At 40.2% G+C, this 23,231-nt stretch overlaps 1 protein-coding gene across 1 annotated transcript in view; it reads right to left on the reverse strand.

Annotated features, from left to right (window-relative positions):
• Nucleotides 1-23,231, reverse strand: part of NR3C2 (nuclear receptor subfamily 3 group C member 2) — a 415,953-nt gene that overhangs the window by 185,858 nt on the left and 206,864 nt on the right. The gene's annotated exons all lie outside the window — the stretch shown is intronic.

Raw genomic sequence — 23,231 nt, forward strand, 5'->3', positions numbered from 1 at the left:
ATGTGTCACTGAACTATGAACTTTAATGAACCTTACTGAATATAGTAAAATATAATTTATCAAATGAGAATTATGACAACCACCTAATTGTAATATTTTGAAAACAACATCCAATTCCAGGAAGAATACTTTCACTTCCCAATCGGATAATTTAATTGTTTAGGAAATACTGTCAAAACCCAGTAGAACTATAAAATACAACAACAATTTTGAGACTCAGAGTGTATGCCTAAGTTAGAAATCTAACACAAAAAAAGAATGAACTTGGAGGTGTTCCTCACATTTATCTCATTTGGATAGTCCTAGAATTTGAATAACATTTCAATTTCTTTTAAGGTCACCTCACCCTAAGAGTGTCATAATTAAAATTCTCAGCAGTACTTGTATTCATGAACGTTAAAATCAAAATCAAAATACAAAATTAAAAACAGCTGGAATTTATAAATCTGAAGGTTTTTCCACTTTGGTAAAGAGATTATAATGAAGTGTGACACAATTTTATGAACTTATTAGTCCAACTAAGTGAATTTACATTCTGCAGCACTTCAATAACTTTATAAGTTGGAGCACTGCCCAAAAACAAAATGAGATTTTTTTTTCTTGTTGCTTTTTTATGCAGCAATCAAAATGATTTATATTTAAAAATTTAATTACAAAAGAAAATATATGGCATTAAAAAAATCAAGTTAAGAATACTAATGCGTGAAGTTGATGTATTTTATAGAGTAGAATAGTGTGCGATGTTTCTTTTGTGATGCTAAAATTATTTATCATAGATGAGTAATAGCAATGTGAATTTTCCTGTGAAGAAAAAGGCAATATACATGCTAAAACTATTTCCAAATGAATGTCCGAAAGTATTACTATCATTCATTTAAATATTCTTGAGAGTAAGATGATAGCAGTTTAGACATGGATTCTGACAGTTTATTCCATCTCTACAAGATATCACAAGGAGACATTTAGATATAGTCTGAGGATCCCAAATGAGAAACTTCAGTGTCACTTTTTGACTAACATTTAGAAGAAACAATCTGAGAACACCATCGGATATATTTTCCTTTCCCTAACTGATCACGGTAATTACTGCCAGCATTATTTTATATTTTCGTTTAAAATTACAAACACTATTTGCAAAAGGATCAACTGTTAGGCATCCTCTCTTGGTTTACCCAGTACGTGGATCGAGATGAGAGAAAGGCAACTACTATTCATTAAAAAGCCTCTCAGCAGGAAGGGCTACCTAGTCACAGATGACAGTGACACTCAAGTTTTATCTTTGTTTCCCAAAGCCAAAACAATGCTTCCCCCAGCGGAATTTTACTACTGGACTGATCCTGTAAGTCAAAACGGCGTTAGCTTCTTAATGTCATCCGTAAGAAAGGGAGAAGACTGGAGGAAATCCTCTGACTAATGCTGGCAACAAAACAATGTCATTTTGCCAGACAAAGGAGAGGCTGGAGAAACCCAACACAGAAAAGGAGCCGAAGACAGCTACCAAAAGTGTGAGAACAACTGAAAGACAGTAATAGATGTCAACTGCATCAAATGATCACCATGAAGTATTGAATGACTGCACTGCAGAGACCCTATTCAAGACAATCCGCTCCCGTTTTTCTACCCTAGTTAAAATTTTAAATATTGCATTTTCCAAGATCTGAGACACACATTCAAAAACTGCACATGACAGCGAGGAGGCACTGGCGTCTGAGCTTTCAGCCCATTCATTCATTCTCCGGCCATGCACCAGCTTGCTATTGTTCAGTCACGTCCGACTCCTTGTGACCCCTGGACCACAGCACGCCAGGCTCCCCGTCCTTCACCACCTCCCAGAGCTTGCTCACACTCCTGTCCGTTGAGCTGCAGGTGCCAGCCAACCAATGCACGAGGTACTGTGCTACTTACAGGAATAAAAGATGAAAGCAGGTGCATCGGCACTCTTCAGGGGACAGTGGGAAGACAGGCACAGGCCACTTTCAGATCTGTGACGGGGCGAGCTCACTGTGACGAGACACCCAGGAGGCAGAAAAGCCTCCCAGAGGCAGCCGCCTCTCGTCTGAGAACCGAAGCCCGGGGAGAAGCCGGCTGGCACAGATCAGAGACCGGGAGGAGGAAGGGGTGATCAAACAGACGGAGCCACGCACGCAAAGCCCGCAGGGCGGGCTGGCCGCCAGTCACACACACAGGAGGGACCGAGGCCTTCAGACCCCGAGCACAGGGATGGAACGGGCTCTGAGGCAGAAGCGGGAAGCGACCCAGCTACAGAGGGAGGCAGGCTGCAAAGCTCAAGTACAGCGCTGAGGAATTCTGAGGACACCTGCAAAGTCAAGCCACGAAGATGACGGCACGCCAGGCAGGCTGGTCTGCTCTCCCTGTTCCCTCCCCCCAGCGCCCCCTTCCCACTCAGGGAGCCGAAGGGGTGCTTCTGCCACGTGATGAGATATAACAGACCTTCCATACAAGGCCCAGCTCTCTGCCTGGCCAGGTGAGTTTGCTCAGCACAGTTCACGGCACGTGGGACCTGCAGGCCTTCTGCAAGGCACAGGGTCTTTTGGTTCAGCCGTGAGTCCTGTCTGTTCCCTTACCTGGCTACTGACACTCCTTGTCCACCCACCTCTGAGGACATCAGAGTCTGCCTCTTGTTTAGACTACTGGGAGCAGCATCACAAGTGAGCAGAGAGCCACCTCCAAGTTCCCCATGTGAGAAGAGCATCAGGACTTTCCTGGCGGCCCCATGGTTAACACTTTGTTCTCCAACGCCAGTGGTGTGGGTTCGATCCCTGGCCAGGGAACTGCGATCCCACATGATTTGGGGCCAAAAAACCAAAACATGAAACAGAAGCAATATTGTAGCAAGTTCAATAAAGACTTACAAACAAGGTGCACATCAAAAAAATCTTTTAAAAAGAGGGGTACCATGACAACCACCCAAATGCAGAGGATGGCAACCCGTTACTTGTAAGGAAATGCTGCTGAGGTCTTGAGGAGTTCTCTTTCATTGTAGAAAATATATTTTTATTGAAAACATTTCGCTAGGTGAAATAAGAAGCCTGTCACAAAAGGAAAAATCAAATGCCTAGAAACAGAAAGCAGAATGGTGGTTGCCAGGGGTTACAGGGAGGGAGGTGAGGAGTTAGGATTTCTTGGGTAGCATTTCAGTTGGGAAAGATGAAAAGAGTTCAGGAGATGTAAGGTGGGGATGGCTGCTCAACTGTACACTTAAAATGGTTAAGGTGGTAAACTTCATATCACGTGTATTTTACCACAATTAAAAAAAATAACCGTGATACCTACTCATCAAACTAGCAGTAAAAAGTGAAAAAGTGCTAGTGAAAAGTGTGGCAGTATCTGTTGTTGGTGGGATGGAGGAAGGGTACTCCTCCATCCCCACTATGTGTGGACAGGTGAATGATTTCAGCTTTTTGGAAAGCAATCTGGCAACATTTCTTAAAATTTAAAACCCCTATTTGATTCAGAAATCTTATTCTGAAAGCCTATCAAATATATATAAAAAAAAAACAAGGACGTCTATAGGAAACATCTTCATGGAAACATTCTCCCTCCATGTGAGAAGAGTTTAGAGCACATATATTTCTTTGTATTCCTGTGGGCCCTGCATTTACTGAGCAGGAAAGCAGATATCACAACACCGACTGACTCTCATCTAATTCCCTGCCAAGCTCAAAGCATAAATGTTTTCTGTCTTTCTCGTTCTTTTCCTTCTAAAATTTTACAGAAAATATTCCCTTACATAAGCAGGAGAAAAGACTACTTACTAAAATGCTGTCTAACGAATACAATTTTGTCATCAAATCGACTTAAGGATGAGAAGTTTAAAAGTCTATTATAAAGTAAGAGAAATAGTGAGAACATATAAGAAGCTGAGAAATGAGGGTGAATGAACCACATTAAGCTTCAAACATTTAATTTTCCAAAATACCGTGTCAAATCAAAAATTTTATGTATCCTCAATAAGACTAACTTAAGGCAAAAATGAAATACTATTAAAATGATCCTAATAAAAGTAGGAACATTAACTGGTCACAAGAAGGTTACCATATAGGTAGCATGATTTCTCTGGATTTTTATTCATTTAAAATAGGTAGTTGGCTCTTTCTTTCTACACGGCTTTTTTTTTTTTTTTTTTTAAATAACTCTGAGAAAGTGATCCCATGATAAACAAAATCTCCTCAAGTACTACTAATCAGCTGATTACAATTATAAAAAAAGAAAACTCAGAGCAAAATTACTTTTACTTCATTTCCCTGCCTCAGTAGTTAATTTTATGAAGGATTTCTAGTATTCATTTAACATCCTGAGTTCTGTTTGAGACCAGACCTGTCTCATTGAATTTCCAAAGGCTCCACCCACCTCCTTACAACACTCAGGCATAGCATATACCAACTGAAGACTCATTGATTATTGATCACTTCTATCATTTCCATGTCAACAAATATAGACTTCTACAGAGCAGGCTTTCTTGAAACGAATACACTTGAACAGTTGAGACAAGTAATCCTGACCAGTTGTTGCCCTAAATACCATCCCCCAAATCGACAGTGGCATATTTACAATATATTTACAAAGTCATTCTAACTTCTTACGATGGTGAAGAGCACTGGGATATCTTGGAAAGCAAATCACCTGTTGCTCTTAACTGTGTGCCAATTTTGACGTCGGTACCAGTTCATTGAAGAAGAGAGCTGAATGATTACTGCTGTAACTTCTGCAACAGAAAAGTTTCCTGCGGTTACATCCTTTACATCTGGCACTATGGACAAAGTTCTTAAGATGGGTTAGTTTCCGGGACAGTCGCTGACATAAGAGAACGAGTTTATAGCACAATAAATTCTTGCTAACATGTGCCAGGAGATTGAGCCACATGTAGAAGCAGAGCTGACAAACCACCAACCTTGATAGATGTTCTGAGACATTTATTGACTCCCAGGGTTTAAGAGGTCAATGACACACACAGCATCCTCAGCTAATATGTTTCTAAATGGTCAGCTATAGGTTTAGGCTGAGAATGGTGGGCATCTCAGGTTGTTTTCAGGTAAAACCACTAGAAGTTTATGAAAGCACTTTGGGACAATGGAAATCAACTCCAACTTAAAAATTTAACCAAGGGACACCCTTCCTCTTTCCACTTTTCTTATAAGCCATGCTCACTGCGTTAGCTACTTAGTAAGGGCTTGGAGGTCAGATTTGGGTTTGAGTCTCAGCTTTGTCACTGATGTGGCTCAGTAACAAAGAATCCACCTGCCAACGCAGGAGATGCTAGAGATAACCCTGGGTCGGGAAGAGCCCCTGGAGAAGGAAATGGCAACCCACTCCAGTATTCTTGCCTGGAAAATCCCATGGACAGAGAAGCCTGGCGGGCTACAGTCCATGGGGCTGCAAAGAGTCAGACAGGACTGAACGACTGAGCATACACACGACCTTTGTCACTGATCAGCTGTGCCACCTGCTGAAGCTGCTCCATGGCAAGTGTCTGCCGGTGTGACGATGTGCAGAACACACTGTTATTATCTCAATGGTGCACAGGCAAATGGAGATGAACCTCCCTGCTTATTTCTTCTCAGGAGCAGAGCCTCCAGGATCTTAACTTTGGCTGCCACTGTATTCTGGTTTCTGGAGATCTGGTCTTGAATGGAGAGAAAATGCCTAGCATTTTCATCAATTTATTGCAGTCCTTGCTTTTTCTTCGAAAAGATTTTTAACGGATACTTTCCCGTTAGATGTACGTGGGCAGAATTTTAGTAAACTTTTGTTTCAAGTTAGGATTTAGGTTACTCCTTTGAGAAATATAACAGTTCAGGACTTTTGATCTGTGCCCACACCTAGTATCATGCAGCGAATCTCTTCTATAAAACAGTATTACAGCTTTTAATGTCATCAATCACTGACTTGATAATAAAACAGAGCTATTTTAACAACTGGAAAAGCTGCTCACCCTCAGTCTACATCCAATTTCAGTGGCATTTATTCTCACCAGGATTCAGAGCAGCCCTTTACTGGTTTCAAACACACATTTTGTATTTCACATGTGTGCAGGGGAGTTTGGCACCGGACATATAAAATTACAGGCCCCCTGACGTCTAGACACAATTCCATCAAGGAACCACTTAGGGAGCTCTGCCTACTCTGTAGGGTGTGTTCAGTCTGACAAGTGATAAGAGTACTGTGAACAGCTATCATTTCTTTAACGTTGACAACGTGCCAGGCAATCAGCATATACCTACCACTTCCTATTGCCAAAACATCACGATACGTAAGGTTGTTTCCCCATCTCCGTTCTACAGCAAGGAATCAGGGAGAACTTGCCCAGCATATGTGAAACTGGACAAAGGAGAGTCTGGAGACAGGAATGCCCAGCTGCCATTCCTACCTCTGTCTATCACTGTGTGACTGTGGAGGAGGCATGATTTAATTCCTCTAATTAACTTCCTCATCAAAACACAAGGATACCACTTCACACCTACGGACACTACAGAAATGAAACCAGAGACTGTCCATTTCAGCGCCCAGATCACAGCTGCATTTAATACATGTTCACCATGATGAATACTAGAGACAGTGACATTGGACTTTGAACACTGATTCCTAAGGTTAGGATTCCAGCTATAACATGGGATGTCTACAGTGAATCTGGAAAATGAGATACCATCAGTGTAATTTCAGTTACAACTAAAATTAAGAAAAAGCAGATGTTAGAAAAACAAAACCTATGCAGACAAAGTAAAATGGTGGTTGACAGAGGCTGGGGGAGGGGAACCTGGGGGATGATGGCTTAATGGATTCAGAGTTTCAGTTTCACAAGAAAACAAGAGTTATGAAGATGAGAGGTGGTTACAGCGCACAAGCATGTCAGTGTATTTGCTACCACTGAACTGTGCATTTAAAAAAACGGCAAGATGTACATTTTCATGTTATGTGTCTGTTTTACCACAGTTAAAACCAATATTAAACATCAAGCTATGAGACCAAATCTAGAAGTACAGTCTTTGCTGGAAATTTTATATAAGGAAATGGAATTATGATCTATTTAAAATATAACAGAATTGTTTTACTATGAGATCTTAGTAGAATCTTAAACAGTGGGAAGAATATTTATCCTATGATTTACCTGTATAATGTGAATACATAAATAAATAAGTCAGTGCCTGGGATTAATTTCCAATTGACTTCTTAATTAGCTATTTAATAACAATAAGTGGGCACCTGCAATGTGTTCTAGAAACTTGAAGGTACCAAAATGGTCAGCACTGCCTTATCAGATGTGATGAAAGAAGGCAGAGGGCCCTTTCTGTGATTCTAGACACAGCACTTTCTATTTTAAAAGACCTGGTCTACGGTAGTAGCACGAATGCAATGCAGGCACACACCTCTCTGCACAGTGACATTTTGCTTGGTAACTGTTTTTCCCAAAACAAATCTCATAGAACGTACAGCAGAATGATGTCACAATGCAATTCCTAACGGGAAAACTCCTTACACATGAAGGAAGTTTACTAATGTTTCAACTTAAATCTTAAACATATTTCAGCACCTGTGAAAGAATTTAATACAGTTGGTTTTTTAAAAATCTTTACTGAAAGCAGTAATCACAAGTTCCTAAAATGGATACTTGTGATTATCTAAAACAAGAAGAATTACAAAATTCTTCTTGTAATCCATCTAGCAACTGATGATTTTCAAAAGATCATAATCAGATATGTTGATTAACATCTATTGAATACCCTTTTAGATTACTACTCTTTTATAAGCTATAATTTCAGGTCATATTGGATAGTTAAAAAAAAAAAAAAAGGAGAATTAGTACTTATGTAATGGAAAGTTAAAAGAGACAGCCTAGTCTGTTTTATTACATAAATGAAGAAATACACTTTTTAGTTACATTCCTAACAGTCTCTCCTCACTAGAGGAAAGACAATTTGCTTGATTTTTCAAGTAATTTAAAAATCACTTTAATTTCCTGGCTTGTGTGACAAAGGATGTGTAATGGCTCAACAGAGGTTAATTTTCACTACTAAAATAATTTTTTTTTGTTCCCATCCTCTCCCTGTGGGTCATGACTATAAATTATAACTTACTCAGCCTATTAAAGAAAACAGCTATCAGTACCTGAAAACACCAATTTTCTGCCTAGAAAACAGTTTGACAGTGAGAAACTTTGTAAAAAGGGAAATCGTTCCTAGTTCTGGGTCCCTTTTGCACAATTTGCACTGCTTCACTGAAAAAGACAAGGTTAATTCCTAAGGCTTGATATAATTATTTTTGCTTTATACATAATTTTTAATATATAGTAGAGGATAAGAATTGGAGAAGGAAATGGCAACCCACTCCAGTACTCTTGCCTGGAGAATCTCATGGACAGAGGAGCCTGGCAGGCTACAGTCCATGGGGTTGCAAGAGTCAGACATGACTTAGCGACTAAACCACCACCACCAGAGGCTAAGAAGAAGATTCACTGCTTAGACTTAGAAAGTGTGGTATCTAGCATTCCATGCCTTTCTATTAAAAAGAATGGACTGTAGCCCACACATCTAGTTTTAAGTATCCAACAGATGCTGGCTGAATTGAAGGAGAGTGCCTGACTTCTGTCTGAGTCTCCACTGTGGCCACATATATGGCATCTTCCTTTCCATTTTCAGTGACTGCTTTACCCCACATTGGCCCTGGACCCGTCGGTTCCTATGCTCGTCATTGTCTACTTCTTTCTTCATTATTATTTTTTGGATGTGGACTATTTTTTTAATTGAATTTGTTACTGTATTGCTTCTGTTTCATGCTTTTTGATTTTTTTGATCACAAGGCATGTGGGGTCTTGGCTCCCCAAATAGGGCTCAAACCCACACCCCCTGCTTTAGAAGGCAGAGTCTTAATCACGAGACCACCACAGAAGGCTCTCCATTGTCTTCTCAGCACCTGCTCCTGGTTTGATTCTTCAAGTTCTGAACCCAGTTCTTCATGTTTCACTGACATCTGACCTTAGTCAAGATTACAGCTCTATTCTGTGAAATGCTAGTTAAATTAGGTGCAGGTCAGCTATTTCAATATTTGGGTGATGTCATATGAATAATTTGAATTTCAAGTATCACCAGTGATAGCAACTAACGGTCTTCAAATACACCTTAATCAGATGTGTCAGAAGCACATTTAATTTTTATTTTTTAGTTGGAGGATAATTGCTTTGTAGTGTTGTATTGGCTTCTGCCTATAAAAACAATGTGAATCAGCCCTGAGTATATATATGGCCTTTCACCTCCCTCCCAGTCCACACCCCATCCCACCCCTCTAGGTCATCACAGGGCACCAGGCTGAACTCCCTGCCCTATACAGCAACCTCCCACGGGCTATCTGTTTTACATATGGCCATGTGTATATTTCATCGCTACTTTCTCAGTTTGTCCCACCCTCTCCTTCCTCCACTGTGTCTACAGTTAGCTTTAAACACTGAAATGAAAGGCTGTTTGAAGGACCTTTTCACCTATTACCATTTAATGACATTTCAGTAATGGTTTACCCACTATTCTCCTTGAAAAACAGTGATTTTTCTATTCATTTTATTAAAGTGAACTCTAAGGTGAACTGTGGACTCTTGATTATGATGTGCCAATACAGCACATCTTCAACTCAAAAAAAAAAAAAAGGTACCACGTATCACTCTGTTAATAACGACTATTAATGTGAGCGGAAGGAGTACACGGGGAATTTCTGTCCTGTCAATTTTGTTGTAAACTTAAAACTGCTTTTAAAAGAAGTCTCAAAGAAGAATTAACACTCAGGGTAGACATTTTTGGCTAAACTTTAGTTTCACTTATAAATATGTATATATATTATACACATAATGTTTTATATATATTTTCTATATAATATACTATATATTATAATACATATATAATATATACAATCATAAAATGTTTTATTTGTATATTATATATAAACATACAAAGTATAGATATTATGTATAGAATATTATATAATATACAATATTATATACGTGTTTGTTGTATTGTGATGAAAAATGTTTTTTTAGATCTAAAAAGTTTATAGTCCACTGTAGTTATAGTGGCAAAGAAAAGCACAAATTAACCTCAAAAAATAAATAAAATAAAAAGTGATTTTTATTTAAGATTTCTAATTAATAGCTACTAATAATCTTCATTCCTATTCTCTTTCTGAATGCAACTTCAATTCATATTGGATAATAAAAAAACAGGACAATTAGTGCTCATGTAATGCTAGCAATATCAAATTGCTGAGCCTGGTTCATCTGGGAAAATGCTTGGTACAGGCCGGATGAAAAACAATCAACCTAGACTAATTCTGTACTGGTTTTCCAATTAAGTTGGTCAGCATGAGTGGGAGGGCAGGAGAATGCAGCGTGTTTTAGAAATCCTGGTGAATTACCCTTAATTAAGATAGGAAGAAAGTAAAAAGTAGCTGTGATCTCCGAAATTGTTTAAGATGTAGAAACAGTGTGAAAACTCTCTTTTTTTTGTCTGATCCTGTATTTAGGCAGATTAAATCTAAATCCTGATCTTAAAATGAACTAAGAATTTGAAAAAGAATAAATACATGCACAACTGAATCACTTTGCTGTTCACCTAAAACTATCACAACATTGTTAATTAACTATGCCAAGTTGCTTCAATCATGTGGGACCCTATGGACTGTAGCCTGCCAGGCTCCTCTGCCCAAGGGATTTTCCAGGCAAGAATCCTGGAGTGGGTTGCCATGCCCTCCTCCAGGGGATCTTCCCGACCCAGGGGTAGAATCTGTGTCTTTTATGTCTTCTGCATTGGCAGGAGGATTCTTTACCACCAGCACCACCGGATACTCCTACATAAAATAAAAAGTTAAAAAAAAATCCTGATCTTAAATACAAAGGTTTCCCCAGTATTACCCTTGAGTCCATGAGCAATATGGACCTGCCTAAATCTTACCTAAAGTGAAATATGCTTTTCTTTAATTTTTACTGTTTTCCCCCCCTTCAAAGCAAATATTTAACATATGAAAAAAGTAGCTGGAATTAAATATTCTACAATTTACTGAGAACCAAGGCATACTGATTTAATGACTTCAGAAGGGCATACTGATTCTTAAATGCAGTGTTTGTAAAGTAACCCTTTACAAGCCCTTTACAAAAATTGTTTCTAAAGCAGTTTTAATACAGGTGAACTAATTTTTATCCTCCTCACTCTGAGACACGGGTAGGACAGATACTTTCAAGATTTATTTTCTCTTGATTACAGAAGTGGAAACAGAAGTTCATATTTGCTCAAATCATTCAGACTCCAGGCAGATTGTCTGACCCCAGGGTCTATTCTGTCTCTCCTCACGCTGTAACTTAATATAAAGATGACCCTAGAGCCTGTGCTGGTGATGTTTTATCACACAGCTTCTAGACAGGGGAATCTGGTGCGCTGCAGTCCATGGGGTTGCAAAGAGTCGGACGTGATTTAGCGGCTGAACAACAACAACTGGAGAACTCTTGCAGGGTTTAAGCTGTTGGATAACAGCCTAGGAGCCTTTCGCAAAGACACTAAGTAGTCATCAGGGCTTCTAAAAGGATGGTGTGAATCTCCAAACTTAAGCCCTGGTTCTTCCCTCAGAACTGTAGAAGAAAATAAGAGAAGGGATTAGGAGGGAAGAGGTAATTGTGTCCCCCTGCCAATTATACAGTTTTGATTCCTTTGAAACAAATATAATTTATTGAGTCTATATATTTGCTTAGATGGTAAAGAATCTGCCTGCAATGCAGGAGATCCAGGTTCAATCCCTGGGTCGGGAAGAACCGCTGGAGAAGAAAATGGCAACCCACTCCAGTGTTCTTGCCTGGCAAATCCCGTGGACAGAGGAGCCTGGTGGGCTACAGTCCATGGGGTCGCAAAGAGTTGGACAGGACTGAGTGACAAACATTTTCACTTTCATCTACAGTGCCATGTGTGTGAACTAAAAGTTTCTAAAAACTTCACCCATTTATGCCCCCTAATTTGCTACAAGTGGCTTTTCAATTGTTGTTCACATTTATGATGACCCTCGAGAATTTTATTCTTTAATCCACTTACTTCATTTTGTGGTCTAGGGCTTCCCTGGAGGCTCGGATGGTAAAGAATCTGTCTGCAATGTGGGAGACCCAGGTTTGGTCTTACCATTAAAAAAGTAAACAGAACCTCTCTGTGAAGCTGAATCAGGTTGTCAAAGGCTAGTGCTTTCACAGAGCCTTTAGCCTGATACTTATAAGGAGAAAATATGTTGGCCAAGATGTTTGTTTGGGTTTTTCCATAAGATGTTATGAAAAAACCCAAGCAAACTTTTTGGCTAACCCAACACACTTCTCACTCTTCCGGAGGGATCAGGCTCTCTTCTATGTGGTGGAAGAGTTCACTATTAATCAGCAACACAGCACGGACAGGAAGGTGATGCTTCTGGAAATCTAATGTTATAGTCAACACATTCCAAGTGCTGACACTGATGAGAAGAGCTTCAAACAGGGCCAACCCCAGGGCCACAGGCAACAAGCATTTTGCTCTGAGAGGGGTGAGCTTCATTCCCTGGGGGTGACTACCTAGAAGTGGATTTGGTCTCAGATACTGGAGGGAAGTATATAAGCATGAGAGATTCAGAGAACATGGCCATTGCACAGATGCTTTCATGATCATTTCAAGTGGTTCTGGAGTCTTCCTGCTGATGTTCAAGCTTTCCCCCTCCCCTGAGAATGCCTCTCACAGGGTGAGAGGGTGAGGTGGAGCAGAGCTCTGAACACACCGTGTGCTTGCATGTGTACATGTTACAGACATCTTTTTAAAAAAGATTTTATTGGAGTTGATTTACAATGCTGTGTTAGTATCAGGCATTCAGCAAAGTAAATCAGTTGTACATATACATGTATCTACTCTTTTTTACAGGTATCTTATCTCTCCAGAAATTATAAGTCTCATTCTCTTCCTGATCTAAGAAGTCAGGATGGGCAGTGAACAAAAATACCCAAGAAATAAGGGTAAAACAACAAAAAGTCACTATGCTGAATATGTCTGTCGTTAAAGCGCAAAAAATTCGAGCAACGCTTTTGGAGACCTGAACATGGGCATTTTGTTTTGGCTACAGAATTTTTCTGCCTTCCTTATCATTAATATCGTCATGTGGTATTTTCCTATGATGTCATGAGCTGCTAAAATCATCATTCAGTACCTCTAATACGGGCTGTAACAATGGCACAAGTCCACCCAATGATCATCATACCTTGCAGGTCTGTTTCACCACTGCTGAGCACCCAGCACCTTCCGCAGGCTTTCAATTTCATTGCCTACCTTCCCATGTTCTGCACCAAATCAAGCAGTCACTGACACCTGTTGCTTATAACTAAGCCAATCTGCCAAACTACCTGATACCTAGTTGGGCACTTGAAAATGCACAAGGAAATATCTCCAGGTAAAAACTGAACTGCTTTAGAATTTTGTCTCTGCTTTTCCATACAGGCTGCTTTATTTCTTTGGGTGATTCAATCTCAACAGTTTTAAATGCTTCTCATCCTGTCCATTCTCAAGTGTTTTCTTCCCAAATCCCCGTTGGAGACCTCCAACATTCCCCAGAACTAACCCATCATAAGGTCCTGCCCTTTTTGCTTCTCAGCTCTCACATCAGGCCTTCTGTTCAGGTGCCCCAATTCCATCCCAAGCCAGGCCCTTTCTACCTTCCACCAGCCACAATCCCGTTGCAGTCATCTTCTCCTCCTCCAGGTGGTACTGCCCTGAGCCGCTGCACAGACACCAAGGGGCAACACTGCCCGTGCTGTTATTGCTGCTCAGTCGCTCAGTCGTGTCCAGCTCTTTGCGACCCCATGGACTGCAGCACGCCAGGCTTCCCTGTTCACGATCTCCCAGAGCCTGCTCAAACTTATGTCCAAAGAGTCAATGATACCATCCAACCATCTCATCCTCTGCCACCACCTTCTCTTTTTGCCTTCAGTCTTTCCCAGCATCAGGGTCTTTTCCAATGAGTCGGCTCTTCAGATCACATGGCCAAAGTACTGGAGTTTCAGTGTCAGCATCAGTCCTTCCAATGAATATTCAGGGTTGATTTCTTTTAGGATTGACTGGTTTGATCTCCTTGCTGTCCAAGGGACTACTTCTATGATTTTTTTCCTGACAGAAGGCTCACTGGGTTTAAGAAGGACTGACACTTCTCAGTGCACCATGAAAGCCTTCACCTGGCCCCTGTGTCTTTGTTCAGCTACCTTCTCCACCTCCGGGCACTGGCCAGGCCCTCACTGAACTGCATGACCGAGCAGACTCAGGTTCAAGCCCCCACCTTCCCATCCCTCCACCACTGGCCTCCACTTTAAAGCCTAAATGCCTCCTCATCCTTCCCATCTTCCAGAGCTATGTTTTAGCATTGACTGCAGTCAACTGAGCAATTGTCGTTTTCAATGTCAAATCATTCTCAGTAGGAGGGAATCACAGAAACAGTACAATCCTAATCACGTCCTGGGTGTGGGTTCTGCAAGAGCAGCCCTGCGTCCTCTGACTCTTGGGTCTGTTTCTGAGCCACCAGGCATCAAACGGACAGCGGGGCTGAAGGGTTTGGGGCTCTCAGCTTTGGGGAAGAAAGGTTCTTCCTGCAGTGGTTCTCTGAGCCTGATAGGCGACATCTAATTTTTATCACACACAGGAAATGAAACACAGGGAAGATAAAAATTTTCCATAAGGCCTCAGATTAATATCCAGATGTTAAAGAAGTACTTCAGGGTGGTAATGGTAATTTTTTAAAAATAGGGAGTTCATTCCTTAAGAAGAAAAATAGAGACTACCCAATTTCTTTCCCATTAGGGCAAAAGAAATTCAAATGAGAGTTTCAACTTGGAATGGCTAGGAGTTAATTATTTAGGGTATAGCGAGGTAACTGTTAAATTATAATGTGCTCTTCATAAGTGTCCTAAGGCCAGAAATGTTGCCCTACTTTTCCAGGGGTAAAAAATAGTTGGGCTCTGATATGACTCTGTGAGGGGCAGTACAGCTTATGTGCTAAGTGGACAGAGTCAGCATGCCTGGGCTTCCAGGGTTCAAATCCCAGTTTTGCCACTTCATTTGAGCTGGGTGACCTCAGACTGACTAACTCGCCTCTTACTGCTTCAGGTGACTGATTGCTAACATGGGCGGAGATAATCAGCATACCTATTTAATAGGATTATGATGAGGATTAAAATGATAATATGTAATAAAGTTCTTAGCATAACAGGCACAAAAGAAGTACTCAAATATTTACTACTGTGGCTATTAATTTTAAGAATTGAAAGATCATACCATTAAGCCTTGCTAAAAAATACTGTCTTCCTTGTCATAAAGATTGCTTAGAGGGCTCGGTTTTAAACATAGTACTGTGCAAAACTCACAAAACTTTCACACTGAACAAGGTGGTTACGAGGAAAAAAATGAAACAAAATATGGAGGACTTGGCACAGTTCCTGCCTGGGTTGAGTAACTGCTCCATAAATAATAGTGATTATTATAGGAGCAAGAAGTTGACAGAATAAAGCATGTTTCTAGCAGTGAACCTTAAGATAAACCAAAAAATTCCATTAATACTAATGGGAGAGTCACTTAAAAAAAAACAATTTCAGGCTATTGCTGTTGTTCAGTCCTGAAGTTGTGTCCAACTCTGCAACCCCGTGGACTGCAGCACACCAGGCCTCCCTATCCTCCACTATCTCCCAGAGTTTGCTCAAACTCATGTCCATTGAATTTGTGATGCTATCTAACCATCTCGTCCTCTGCCACCCTCTTCTCCTTTTGCCTTCAATCTTTTCCAGTATCAGGGTTATAATTCACATGAAAAGTAGAGGCACATTACAACCAAAGCAGCTCATGAAAACTTTCTTCTAAACAGGTGGTTCCCTAATCTAGTCTTTAGGAACATTACAAGTTGGGTGAGTCACCACTGTCTGCGGGCTTGAGTTGAGAAAGCTAAGTAAGTGGCTGATCTCTGACAGGGTCAAAGGGCATATTTCCTCTATCCTATCCCCATTCCTGGCTCACTCTCCTTCCTCTTGCTCTCATCTTCCCTCTGTCCCGTTTTTCACTTCATTTACGAGAAATTTCATTTTGTCTCATGGAAACCTGTGAGTTTCTTTAGAACTAGATAGATGGGTTGCAAACAAACACAGAGGCATGGAAAATACCTGAAAATTACTGTGCTTCTAATTTAGACTTCTCAAATTTGCTATGTGAAGTGCACCTTTGTTTACATTAAAAAAAAATTATTTATTCACTTTTTAAATTTTTTGGCCACAGCACAGGGCATGTGGGATTTTAGTTCCCTAACCAGGGATCAAATCCATGCCCCCTTCATCGGAAGCTTGGCGTCTTAGCCACTGAACCACCAGGGAAGTCCTTCGTGTAAAATTTTAAACAAGAAGAAGCTCTCTTTGGAATACCACTTTACTTTTGGTTTACATGTCCCTACTCAAAATCATTTTCAAATAAATCACTTCAACATAGTTCTGATTTTAGAGGAACAGTGACAGAAACAAGGGGAACCCTATACACACACAAACACACACACACTCTTTGGTGATCAATGATCAACAAATGTGGCTTGAACATCTGCTACACATGTGGCATTATTTCTGTCCAGGGTTGGAAAATCAAATTTCCTTGCTACCATGTTTGGTGTGGGCTTTGGACTGACTGAGATTCAAAAAGAATGAAGTTTAATGATAAATAAGCAGCAAACGTTGGGATTCAAAGTTCCACAGATGCAATTATCTGAAGTTCAGCTCAACTTGGAAGAACCAAAGTAACTAAAAATTTTCTGTGTACAACTTGGAGGACATTATTCACACATATGTAACACACACACACACAATGCCCTAGATTTACAATCTCTAAGGTTCTAATATTGCCTTATTCTTTGTCTATTTCTTGGGCAAATGCATCTACTTTCATGGATGATGATTCTATAAACCTTTATTCTTCATCTTGCCCTACTCCCCAAGCTTCAGAATCGTAAATGCAACTTCCTGTTAGACTCGTCTGAAGGTTTACTGACATTTCAAACTCATTGTCCTAAACAGAATCTCATTCCAACCCCCTTTATTCTGGCAGTGCTTATTTTCCTGAGCACCTATCAATTTTTCATATGCTACACAAATAACTCATTTATTATGTTTAATCTCTCCACTACCTCTCACTGGAATGTAAGCTCCACCGTGGCAAGGATCTTGGTCTATTTTGCTCACTTGATCTTCATCCAAGAAGCCCTTAGATTTGTCTAGAATCCTGCTGCTACGTTGCTTCAGTTGAACCTGACTCTTTTGCTATCCCATGGACCGTAGCCAACCAGGCTCCTCTGTCCATGTAATTCTCCAGGCGAAAATACTGGAGTGGGTTGTCATGCCCTCCTCCAGGGGATCTTCCCAACTCAGGGATTAAACCTGAATCTTTTACATCTCTTGCATTGGCAGGTGGGTTCTTTACCACGAGTGCTACCTGGGAAGCCCTTGTCTAGAATAGTGCCTGCCATTTACTGAATACAGAATATATATTTGTTGAATGAATGATGTTTGCCTCCCATAAACCCAAAGCTGCTCCCACTCCAGGTCCACAATCTCAGCAGAGGGCAGAAGCAGTGAAGCCTGGGGAAACATCCCAAATCTTTGCTTCTTTACCTCCAATACAGACCCACCAGCGTTGCTTCCCAACAGCCTCGCATGCTGTCCCCCTCTTCTCTACCCCTAACACTGTTCTGGGTCTCGTCATCTCTCATGAAAATGACTTGAAAGAGCCACTGGAACTGACCCTCTTTAAATAAGCATACCTCCCTACAGCCAGATCTTACATGTGAACCTGCGCTTACCATTCTGCTGCGTGAAAACACTGAGAGGTTGTTTTTTCCAGGAATAAATTCAAGCCCCTCCTTAGAGTCCAGGACCTGGGTCCCCTCTGCACCTTAGTCCCCCTTCCTATCTCCTTGCATCTCACACATTCACAGGGATGACATGGAATTGCTTCTGGTGCCCTGTGCAGACAGCCTGTCCTTTCTCCCCCTCAGCACTGCCAATCTCAATCCTTCAAGATTCAGTTTGGGGGTCAACTCTTTAAGAAGCTTCCCTGACCTTCCAGGTTGGCCTAAATGTCATGGCTCTCTGTGTTCCCATGGTAACCAACTGAAAGGATATTAAAAAAAAAAAAGTCTGGGCAAACATTTGCAATTAACACTAAAGCCTTCGCCTATATGGGAAAATCATCTAAAAAAGAGTGGATATGTGTGTATGTGTGACATTCACTTTGCTGTACATCTGAAACTAACACAACACTGTAAATTGACTATACTCCAATAAAAATTAAAAACAAAGAAAAAACCACTAAAGCCTTGAGCTTATGTCAGGAGGAAAGAAGTACCTATAAAAATCCTAGATATGATCAACCAGGTGGGTATTTATTTAAGTGCTTAAGTAGCTAGAATCAGGTTACCTGGTTCCTAATTTCTGGTAAAAGGAAGAAAAGACTTAATCTTTAAAGTGTCTCATGAGAAAACTCTAAGTCAGAACAGTCCCTGGTTTGCAACCTCTGACTGAGCAGTTTCACAGGAGGCTCAATGGCCTCTGGTGTGCGTCAGATTCCTGTATGTGGCACCCAGAGGGCTGTATCACACCAGAGACATCTAATAAAGTGTGTGTTATTTCCTTAATTTTATAGTGCCAATTATAAGGCAACAGCTGTATTTAATTACCATGTAATACCATACTAATCCTGTGTGGAACTCAATTTAAGTGCTCTATTTCGCAGGATAATCTCACTGTCAATCAATTGTCCAGCCCCCAAGACCTCCCATTTTCTCACACCATCACTTGCTGGTCCTTTTGCTCAAGAGGACACAGCCTGATGGGCATAACTTGGGTCCATGATACAGTGAGACACACTTTCCTCTGGACCTGTTCAGTTTACCTGTTCAAGTTTAGAAAAGTGAAGAAAACTAACTATCAGTCAACCATTACAGGTCCTTAAAAACATTTTCACCCCAAAGGATATTGTCAATGATACGAAAGATTTCTCATCTATATGCTGTGAAGTACACAGGAAGGGGATGAGGAGATATGTCCAGATTTGTGTACCTTAAATACTGCAAAGCTGAGGACTCCAGAGATTAATCTGTAATTAGGTCTTTTAAAGCCATGTCATTTCAGGAAATAGATTTATAAGTCTCTTAGCTTAAAGGGAAAGGTCTGAGTGTTGAAACAAGCATCACATGATTTGACTGGCCATACCAAGATATGGACTCTCTAGTCTAACAGGTCTGCTTACAAAAATATAAACCCAGCTGACTTTACATAATAATGCGCTCTCTTCTTCTCTTACCACACTGTAACTCCTCAGTGATTTGTGGTGGCTGTGTCTTCCAGACACTACCTGTAGACTGAGCATCCAGAAACAAAATTAGGTTATAAAATACCCTGCTGAATGCAGTCAGTTCTATTCATTGAGGGATCGCAAAGTAAAATACACATGTGATAAAACCAATGGCAATTTACAGTTGGAGAGAGACAAAGATGTAAAAACTCAGAGGAGAATTAGAACTTGCAGATTAGATGTCAAAAGGCCCATGTAAATTCTTGGGCCAGTTTTACTGCTAATTTACTGATCTGCAGGGAGGAGAGGAATCATTTAACCTGGAATGCTCTTATGTCATATAGGCACATTCATGCGTACATTCAAACATTCTTTTAGCAGCTAATAAATATCTGCAGTGTTGCTAGGTTCCAGAGGTAAGGTCCTTTCCTGTCCTAAAGACATCCAACAGGGATGCTCAAAGTTCAGTTGGTATCTCTCAATATTTTCTCTACTGTGCAGCCCTCACAGGTGGCACTGATCCAGTCAGCTCTGAAGGTTCATTATGGGAGTGAATGTTGGTAGTTCAGTTCATGTTGGAAAACGTGGAAAAATCCCTCGAGGGAAATTTGAAAGACCCTCCATTCCCCCACGCTTGACCCTTGGCCCCTACATTCTTTGAGAACTGCTAGCCTAGAAAGATCTTACAATTGCAAAGCCCAGTTCTATGGGCAAAATAAAGTACTATGGGAAAAATGAAGCTGCAATGAAGAAAAAATGCAGACCTAACCGTGCAACGTTATTGAATCATTTACATGGTCCCTGTGTACAGACATGGCCAAAGAACTTCAGCATTTTGCTTTTAAAGAAGAGTGAAGATCTAATAGTTTGATGCTACTTTATGATTTACAAAATCTGCAAAAAGATTTTGTTTTCATGCAATTTTTCAAAGCAATAAGTAGGGCAATACTACCTTTTCCTTGTGTATATAAAGAAACTGAGGCCCAGGTAAGCTAAATAATTTGCAATAATCTCGCATCTATTGAGTGGCAAATCTGCAAATTAAACCAAGTCTTTTGACCCTAAAATCAGTCTACTTTCTACCACTAGGGAGAACCCTGTTTAAAATATATGTGTGGGGGTGGGTAATCATGAGTGTGTGTGTGTGTGTGTGTGTGTGTGTGTGTGTGTGTGCACGCGCGCGCGCACGCTTATCCTTTTTCTTTTGTCAGAAAGGAAAGGTCCTAACAAACATTCAAGGCAAATAAGCAATTCAAATTAAAAAATAAAAGGATACATTTCCATTGAAAGGTAAAGTAATATGGCTCTGAAGTGACATTATTGGCCAAGAAAAAAAAAGTATTCCAGTTGAGGCTTCTAAGTGTTTTTATATTCAATATTTATGAATAAAAGAAAAGCACATCTATACATCCCACTAGACAGAACACAAAGAACATAATTTACACTTAAATGATGTGCAGTTCCCCCATGCAGTCACCACTACACTATCAGACCAAGCTTCTGAGAGGCGTGTTCTAGGGCATGAAGTCTTAATGAAGCCAACAAGCTCAAAACTCACACCGTGTGTTTCCCCCGTTCTCTCTCAAGTGGCCCTGATACTGTCAGTTCCTTTCGACTTTTAGCAGAGCCCCCTTCTCTCAGCTCCCTCTGCCCTCAAGTGCTTAGAACCCTGTTTTTATATTCTAAGGAGGAGCTTAAGGTTAGAACCAGAAAACCACCTTAGTAACTATTCAACTATAAAAGCACATATAATACTTGTATGTGTGTGTATGTGCCACAGAAAGCGTGCCACGCTGCTTCTCAATGTTCACCTCACTGCCATCATTGTCACCGAGCAGGCATAAAGCATGACATATAGAGTGGGGTTTTCACAAACTTGATAATTATGCAAAATGAAAACTACAGATCATGAGATTTACAGTTAGGAGGCCTTTGGTTGGATCGAGCTTTGGAGTCATAAGACTCTAATAAGGGTTAAAGTTTGATCCTATGATTCTGAACAGGTTAGTGGACTGGGTCTGATCCCAAATGTCTTCATCTGTAAAAAGATGAATAAAAATAACACTCATACACCACAGCTTTGTGAAATTAATGCCCCGAATTAGATAAAATATTTTAAAAATAATTTCTTATCAAACCAAAAAATTCTGATTCAAAGATGGTCTTATTTCTTTCACATAAGAGAGTAAGAGGGCAGGTTTCTTTCACACGATAAGAAAGTAAGCAAATACAAATCACAAAACAAAATCAAGTCATAACTCTCATGAAGTTTATATTTAAAATGTATAGCCTTGTTTCACACAAGTGAGTGATAAATTTCTAATTCCCAAATAAAGAGTAAATAAGCTATATTAATAAAAGTTTTAAAAGGCACTCATCAAAGTTCATTATCCATTATTACTGACTGGCATTCCAATGAAACAAAAGCATATCCACGTTTAGCCTTTTCCATATTTATATGTCCCTCAGTTACAAAAGAATTCTTTCCTTAGCTACTTCTAGAGAAACTACTTAAAACAACAATAACTAAGCAAAAACGCTAGAAAACCTTTTCGCAGAGAAGGGTAGGTTTTGTAAATACCCGAAACGTGGACTGTGATGTGAAAGCTGATCTATAGGTGGAGTAATACAGGGCACGCTCTCTAAACGTCCTTCTCTTACTGAGATTTTTACTTATCACCTTTGTTCACCCATTAGTGAGCCCAGGGGGGGATCCCTTATATTGGAAGGTATATAGTGGCATTAGAAAGATGTCAGAGTCAAACCTTACTTATTTTTCTACTACTGAGTCAATCACAGAGTTAAAAAAGAAGAAGGTGGCGGGAAGGCAGTCTTAAAAAATTATACTGATTTCAGTTTTATACATACTTCTTTCCCCTGTTTTCTAGAAATCAGCCTTCTCGTAGACCCCACCTTTTTCTCCAGGAAATGCTCATCCCCATGGTTGGTCTAAGTGGCTCAGGAGCTCCAGCCAGAACCAGCCTATTGGGTCGCTGCCGTCCCCTGCCATGGTGACTGGTTTGGAGGGGGCCATGTGAGTCAAGTCAGACTATGGAGATTCAATTGGGGGTTTTTATAACAACTCCTGGGAACTGCAAACCTCTTTTTAATGGAGGTCTGGTGGCTGTCTCATTACCATGAGAGAAAATACATGAAAACAGAGCCAAAGCAAAGTCAAGGGATGCAGAGAATGAGACTGCATGTGAATGACCCGGATTAAGACCATGGCCTGCCCAAAGCCATGCCCATAAGAGAACTTTCCACTTATGTGGGCCAATGAATTTCTATTTGTTTTTAAACCAGTTTCTGTTGAATTTTCTGTCACCTGTAACCAAAGAGCGCATCTCCTGAGAAATAGATACAGAACTCCTATTATCAATTCCATGCTGGGTTTGGGGAATATTAAATAATTAATTGTGTAAATAACATGAATCATGTGCTATCAATTAAATAATGCAGAATCAATCTTGGAAGCCCAGAAATAACTGCTTGGTCAGCTTTTTTCATCTGAGAACTAAGGATATTTCCTGTGGTCATGAGCAAAATAAAGATGAAACATTCAAATCATTTATGCTTAAAAGTCTCTAAAGCACCAATTCATCTCTCGGAAAAATGTTCTCAGAAATCCACCTGCAGATATCTTAATGCTGAACTCTTTAGTGAGAATAAGTGTCGATAACACAATACTTCTCCTGACAGCAAAGAAATTCTATACTTTGACCAGTTTTAGTCATCAACATTAATGAAACCATCTGGCCTAATTATGATGTTAATTAATTGCTTGAAAGCGAAGCTGGAGTAAGACAGAAACAAACCAAAGACCATTTCCTTTTAGGAAGTATGATTACTTGGACAGAACAAAAGCTATCCTACGTATAC

Source organism: Muntiacus reevesi, chromosome 13 (genome assembly GCF_963930625.1).
Source record: "Muntiacus reevesi chromosome 13, mMunRee1.1, whole genome shotgun sequence".
NCBI classification, from domain to species: Eukaryota; Metazoa; Chordata; class Mammalia; order Artiodactyla; family Cervidae; genus Muntiacus; species Muntiacus reevesi.